This window comes from Chrysochloris asiatica, unplaced genomic scaffold, assembly GCF_000296735.1.
Source record: "Chrysochloris asiatica unplaced genomic scaffold, ChrAsi1.0 scaffold00017, whole genome shotgun sequence".
Classification (NCBI taxonomy): Eukaryota; Metazoa; Chordata; class Mammalia; order Afrosoricida; family Chrysochloridae; genus Chrysochloris; species Chrysochloris asiatica.
This window is the reverse complement of record NW_006408535.1, coordinates 24,662,757-24,670,974: the sequence shown is the minus strand read 5'-3', so window position 1 is coordinate 24,670,974 and position 8,218 is coordinate 24,662,757.

Here is an 8,218-nt window from a genome sequence, read left to right as displayed (position 1 = left end):
ATTTTCCAAGTTCTCATAGCTCTGAAACTTGTGGTACATATGCTCAACAAGCAATTTAAGAAATTCAAAGTCTCTTTTGTAAGTTGTAAGAAGACATCAATTACTGAACTCAGTTGCATGCTAGAGGCCCAAAGCAGCCACACTGCTTATAAAGCTGTGAAAACCATTTAACACCCTTCTTGCAGGAGGCTACACCACTCACAGAACACAGCCACATCGACAGCACTTCCATTCAGAATCTGAAGTGTCTAACTTCTGAATTGATTCCTGCCTACGTTCAAATATATGGTTCTACAACCTTCAATTCTTACCCATGGACTGTAAAGATGGGAGGTTTAGGTTGACCCACGATGACCTCATGACTTCCCTCTGAAGGTGCCAGTTATTTAATAAGAAACAATGATATCTACACTGCTGGACGCATCTTTATCAGCTCTTAGATGAATTTTCTCATCTACCTCAAATCAGTTTTCAGATGATAATACTTGCGAAAATTAAGTCAAATTATTAATAACAACCCTTTATTACATTATATACTTAATTAATGAAATATATTCTGTAGATAGATAGTTTCAAAGCAAAAAATGTTTATGGTCTTGTGTACCATTTTACACTGAGATTGGAAAGAAAAATTCTTTTAGAAAATAATTCATTCTATTATTAAGTCTAAACCTTTCAATCTGTCAGGATTTCCAATAATTCATAATGGATTTGGGAGAAGTATATGGTTAAAAGGGGAAGAGTGTGGGAACATTAGAGTATGTAATTCCCTTTTTTCAAGCCTCCAAAAATTATCTGTCATATCTTCAAATATAAATCCTCTGTATTACAGATTAACTTTTCTATAAGGACAATTTTATCATCTGGAATCCTTTCCCTATGAAATCTCATTAGAACTTTAGAGAGCTTTCCTTGGAAGTAGTATTGATACTAAGAACTTCTCTATGTGGAGCTCCCACTATGTTCTGGGTTTTACATGTATCATCTCCAAATTCTATAACAACTTTGTGTTGTTGTTATTGTGTACAGGGACAGATGATCCAATCAGCAAGGTAAAACAGACTTACTTGTATTTAGCAACTAATCTCTAGGAAAGTTGTTCACGTGGGTGTCACTACATCAAAGATGTGGTGAAAACTACATGGAACTTACTGGCTACTCCATCCCTGTCAGGGACAGTAAATTTGGCAAGACTCTGATTCTATAGGAAGGTGATGTGGGGTTGGGAGAGAGGCACATGTCAGTCATACCTAGGAGCAGAATCTTTAATGTGGTGAGAGTTTTCACTATAGTAAGTAAATACAAATAAGCACTCACCTTGCTTATTGGATAATCTGATGCTGGTTGTATACCACAGAGAAGATCCCAATACACTGCTATCCTGTAGGACAGAGTAGAGCTGCCCCATAGAGTTTTCTCGGCTATAATGTTTACAAGAGCAGCTCAATGAGTCTTTTTCTCCCATGTAAGTTTGAACCATCTACCTTTCAGTTTGCAGTCAACTGCTTAACCACTGCACCACCAGGGTTCGTTACAACTCTCTGAGCTAGACATTTTTTTCCTCTCTCACAAATGAAGAATTTGAAGTTCTCAAGTCAAGTAGCACTGATGGGGCATAGCAAGGATTTAAACCACCTGACTGACTGTGAAGCCCATGAACCTGCCCCTCTGAGCATTGGCCCATAGCCAACATAAGCAGAAAGCATCTTCACAGTAATGGATAGAAAGCATATACCTGCAAATGTCAATTTCCTCCTTACTTGGTCTTCAGTATCTATGCACAAGATTCACCCATCTGTCTTAAAGTTGTCCAAATAATTATATTACCATCTGTCCTTGGATTGCGTTTGTGGGAGATCTGGGGAAATCATATCATTCAGGTCTTATTTTCAAACATATTTGAGTCAGTGCAGCTAAGGAGGACAAACAAAATCAAACCAAAATCAAACCTATTGCTGTAGAGTCCATTTCAGCCCATAGCAACCCTAACAGAACAGATAACGGCCCCCACTGATTTTCCAAAGTTCAAAATCTTTTCAGAGCAAGACTGTCACATCTTTCTTCTGCCAAACAGCTGGTGGGTTTAAACACCAACCTTTTGGCTAACTGTGAAGCACTTTACCCACTGTGCCAATAGGGTTCCTAAGGATCTACTAAGATCTTATTATTTGAAGGGAGACCTCACTCCCACTTTAGGAAATACAACTTGCCTACTGGCACAGTTTAGGTGCTGAGAGCCAGGGTCAGAACTAATGTTGATATGTGTAGACTTTCCATCAACATCCAAAAACAAATGCATGCATCATGACTAGCAAAGGCTGTTCATCTTGGGTCAGGTAGGCACTGCCATGGTCCACCTATAGTTAACATCCACTGGGGCTTCCACAGAAAGATGAGTTTATTTGATATTACTAAGAACCTCAGAGAGTTAAAATCATAGGAATAAAATATCTCAGAATTCTTCAGTGGGACACTAGGTACCATTACATTGTGTTTTATTAAAAGTTTTATTGCTATATAGCAACAACAACAACAAAAACAGAACAAAAGATGTGTTCAAAATGAAAAGTAAAAGCATTGTTAACCATTTTTTGTGTAGCCTATCTCAAAATGTGTAAGCAAACATAAAGAAATAATTTTATGACATATATGAGATAATATTATACTTATCATTCCACATCCTTTAAAAATTGTTTAGTTTTCATTTTGCATAAATAAATAAAGATTTAGGCTGGTGCAGGTTACAGTTGCTAAGAACAGAAATCTAGCTACATAAAGCAAAATGACTTTTACAAACAATGTAGAAAGATAAGTTTCAGATTTGAGATGGTTGAGTTGGAAATTACTCCAGAACTTATTGCTGAATTTTTCCCGTGTCACACAAAGAATTATTCTAAAGCCTCACAGGTGAACTGGTTTGACAAAGGTATCACCATTGGCTGCAGCCACTACACCTTCCTCAGTTGGCATCACAGTTCCTGGCCCCCAGATGCCAATATCAGAATAAATTGTGCTACCCTCTGCAAAATAAATAACTGCCATTTCTGCCACCACCCTAATAAATGTGGGTTTGTATGGTTCCTGCTTTTCCTCATCACAGGCTCAAAATTTAAAATCTATGGCAGCTCATTCTGAATGGAAGCATCCAAGATTGAGGACCCTATCGCAGTGAAGGGAAGACTTTCCAGCATTTTGTTTTCTTCTATAGTAAACGTGGAGTCCTATAGGTGATGCTCTCCTAAACGTGATGCTATAGGTCAATCACTGTACGGCAAGGCCAGTTTGAACCACAAGGGAGGAGGTTCAGACTCAAAAGGCACTCCTCAGAAACCCTATATAGGGTCACTATGAGTCAGAGCCAACTTGACAGCACTAAACAACATCAAGAAATAGTAACTGTGAGCCTGACTGCTAAGGTCAGACATCCCCAGTATAGTTAGTAGGCTCAGATGCTGGAGAGACAAAGATAAAATAGACTACCATCCATAGACACCTTTCTTCTTTTAAATTTGTGTACATACATATATAGCTCTACCAAAATAAATTTACTAAGTCCCCAATCATGAGCCTAAATAACTGTTGCTGTTGTTGTTGTTGTTGTTGTTGTTGATGTTGTTGTTAGCTGCCACTGAGTTGGCACTGACTCATAGCAACCCTATGCACAACAGAACGAAATTCTGCCCAGTCCTGGGCCAACCTCACAATCATTTCTACACTTGAGCCCACAGCTACTGCCACTGTGCCAATCCATCTTGTTGGGGATTTCTTTTTTAATCTGACCCTCCACTTTACCAAACATGATATCCTTCTCCAGTGACTGGTCCCTCATGATAATATGTCAGAAGTATGAGAGACAAAGTCTGGCCATCCTGGCCTCCTAGGAGCTCTCTGGCTGTAAATTTCTTTCAATACAGTTCTGTTGGTTCTTTTGGCAGTCTATGGTACTTTCAATATTCTCCTCCAACACCATAACTCAAATGCAGCAATTCTTCTATGGTCTTCCTTAGTCACAGTTCAACTTTTGCATGCATTCATTATGGCTTGGGCCAGGGACACCTTAGTCCTCAAATTGACACCTTTGCTTTTCAACACTTTAAAGAGATCTTGTGCAGCTGATTTGCCTAATGGAATACATCATTTGATTTCCTGATTGCTGCTTTCATGAGTGTTGATGATTGATCCTAGCAAAATGAAGTTTTTGACAACTTCATTCTGTTCTCCATTTAAATGGATGGTTTTCATTGGTCCAGTGGTGAGGATTTTTGTTTTCTTTACATTGAGATGCAGCCCATATTGAAGGATGTGGTCTTTGATCTCTGTCAGTAAAAATTTTAAGTTCTCTTCGCTTTCAACAAGCAAGGTTGTATCATCTGCATGTCACAGGTGGTTAATGAGTCTTCCACCAATCCTGATGCCACGTTTTTCCTCATATGATCCAGCTCCTCAGATTTTTTTCTCAGCATACAGATTGAATAAGTATGGTGAAAGAATACAACCCTGGTGCACACCTTTCCTAATTTAAAACTATTCTGTGTTCTCTTGTTCTATTTGGACAACTGCCTCTTGGTCTATGTACAGGTTCCTCATGAGCACAGTTAAGTGCTCTAGAATACTGATAACTTCACAATGTTGTCCATAGCTTTTCATGATCTACACAATTGAAAGACTTTGCATAGTCACTAAAGCACAGGTAAACATATTTCTGGTATTCTCTGCTTTCCATCAAGATCCATCTGACATCAGCAATGATATCCCTCATTCCACATCCTTTTTTGAACCTGCCTGGAATCTCTGGAAGTTCTGTCAATATATGGTTGCAGTCATTTTTGTATTACCTTTAGTAAAATTTTACTTGCATGGGATATCAGTGGTATTGTCTGATAATTTCCACGTTCTGTTGGGTCACATCTTTGGAGTGGGGACAAATATGGATCTCTTCCAGTCAGTTGGCCAGGTAGTTGTCTTCCAAATTTCCTGGCATAGTGCCTCCAGTGCTGCATCAGTTTGTTGAAAGATTTCAATTTGTAGTTCATCTACTCCCGGTACCTTGTTCTTTATTAATGAATTCAATGTACTTTGAACTTCTTCCTTCAGGATCATTGGCTGTTAATCATATGTTACCTACTAAAATGGCTGAATGTCAACCATTTATTTTTCATACAGTGATTACATGTATTCCTTCCATCTTCTTTTGATACTTTCTGCATCATTCAATATTTTCCCCATTGTTGTTGTTCCAACCCATAGTATAGGATATAGGGTTTCCAAGGATCAGCTGGTGAGCTTGACCCACTGATCTTGTGGTTCAAACTGACTTTGCATTAACCCACAGCGCCACCCCAGGACTCCAACATTTTACCCATAGAATCCTTCAACATTGCAATTTGAGGTTTGAATTTATTCTTCATTTCCCTCAGCTTGAGAAATGCCAAGTGTGTTCTTCCCTTTTGGTTTCCTAAACTCCAGGTCTTTAAGAACATTTCATTAGAATATTTGACCTGTCTTTTTGAGCTTACCTTTAAAAATTTTTGTTCAACTCTTTACCTCCTCTCTTCTTCCAGTTGCTTTAGCATCTCTACACTGGAAAGCAAGTTTCAAAGTCTCTTCTGACATCCATTTTGGTCTTTTCCTTCTTCCTTGTCTTCTTAGTGACCTTTTGCTTTCTTCCTGGTTAACGTTCTTGATGTCATCCCACAATACTTCTGGTCTTTAGTCTTTAGTGCCTAATGTATCACATCTGTTCTTCAGATGATGTCTAAATTCAGATGGGATGTATTCAAGGTCATATTTTGGATCTTGTGGACTTGTTTTAGTTTTTCCTCACCTTCAGCCTGAACTTGCATATGAGCAATTGATGGTTTGTTGCACAATCTGCCCGTGGCTTTGTTTTGGCTGATGATATGGCGCTTTTCCACAGTCTCTTTCCACAGATGTAGTCAATTTGATTTCTGTGTATTTCATCTGGTGAGGTCCATATATATAGAAGTCTTTTGTGTTATTTTAAAAAGATATTTGCAATGAAGAAGTCATTGGTCTTATTTTATAAATAATGCAAACTCCAGCATCATTTCTATCACCAAGGCCCCATTTTCCAATTACTGAACTTTCCTCTTTCTTTCCAACTTTTGTATTCTAATCACCAGTAATTACCAGTACATCTTGATTGCATGTTTGATTAATTTCACACTAAAGAAGTTGGTAGAATTCTTTAATTTCATCATTACTGGTGGTTGTTGCATAAATTTGAGTAATAATGGTATTAACTAGTCTTCTTATTGGTGTATGGATACTATCGTATCATAGACAGCATTGTACTTCATGATTGATCTTGATATATTATTTTTGGTAATGAATATGATGCCACTCGTCTTCAATTTGTTATTCCTGGCATAGTAAACCTTGTGATTGTCAGATTTAAAATGGCCTATAGCAGTCCATTTCTGCTCACCAATGCCTAGGATATCAACATGTATGCATTCCATTTCATTTTTCACAATTTCCAATTTTTCTAGATTCATATTTCATGCATTCCATGTTCCAATTATTAATGTATGTTTATAGCTTTTTCTTCTCATTTTGGGTTGTGCCCCATCAGCAAATGAAGGTCCCTAGAGTTTACTTCATTTGCATCATCACAGTCAACTCTACTTTGAGTAGGGAACTCTTCCCCAGTCACGTTTCAAGTGCCATTCAACTTGAGAGGCTCATCTTCTGGCACTCTATCTGACAATACTGATGGTCTTCATCATGCTTCAGTATTCAATAATCTGGTGCTGACAGTGTTCCACTGCTATTTATAAGGTTTTCAGTGACTAAATATTCATCTTTCCTTCTTCCTAGTCTGTCTTCAGTGGAAGCTCAGCTGAAACCTGTCCACCATGGGTGACCCTGGTAGTATTTAAAAGACCCATGACACAGCTTCCAGAATCACAGAAACACACAAGCCACCTCTGCACAAAAAACTGACAGATGAGTGGTGGAGAGTCTGACAGATGAAAATGGCACCATGTTCCTCTAAATTTCACTTCTCGAATTATATATATAGTGAGGTTAAGCATCCTGTTTTCATGTGGCTATCTCTATTTTTGGAATTCCTGTAGGATTAGCACTGAACTGCTAACCACAAGATAGGTGCTTTTAACCCACAAGTGTCTCCCTGGATACCCTATACAGGCTCGCTAAATGGTACTGAATGGCAACAACAACAACAATCTCTTTTACTATGTATATTTATTTATTCTTTAACATGAGACTTCACTATCTATTCCTAAAGAAAAGACTGGCTTTTAAGTCTTAAATTTCTATCTTAAAGCCATCCCTCAGTAGCACAAACCACTAGCTAAAATGTTGGTGGTTCAAACCCACTCAGAGACACCTATGAAGACAAGCCTGGCAGTCTGCTTCCGAATAGCCACAGTCTTGAAAACCTTAGGAAGCACTTCTACAATGTACACATGAGGTCACCGTGAATGGGAATCAACTCTACAGCAACTATTAACAACAATTCTGAAACCAATTTCATCATTGTAAAGTTTCTAACTTGATATTTCACAAAAGACCACAGCTCTTTACTGGTGAGGGTGGTGGTGGTGGCTGTGTGCCATGGAGTCCGATTCATAGTGACTCTGTACAGGGTTTCCGAGGCTGTAAATCTTTACGGGAGCAGAACGCCTCGTCTTTCTCCCGCGGAACAGCTGGTAGTTTCGAACTGCTGACCTTGCGGTTCGCAGTCCAATTCATAACCACTATGCTACCAGAGATCCTTACTGGTAAGGGTATGTCCCACCAAATAATTATCTTAAGCCAGTGTCACATTGTTTTAAAGTCAGAAACCACTTGTATATGTTAAAGTTCAGATAACTGGAGAATATTTGGGAAAAGAAGAAAAATGATCCTTCTTTTTTTTTTTTTCACTTTTGAAAGTTTAATAATCTTCAATAGAGCAGAGTACTTCATAGTAATACAAATTTTGGTTCAAGTCCCAATGTCCATTGGTCAAGCATAGGGTTTCTCAGGCCACTACCATCCCTTCCATTGCCAGCCAGATGTTTCACTATGACTGTCTGCCCTACCTCATACTTCCCGATGTATCCTTCTCCTGCACCTTCAACAAGCTCTACCCTAAATTTTTTATCCGGCCAAAGACTTACTCACTGCCTTCCAGTGATAATCTCTTTCCTCTGCCTCAGGCACTCAGTTTATGGGGATTCCTGTTGGG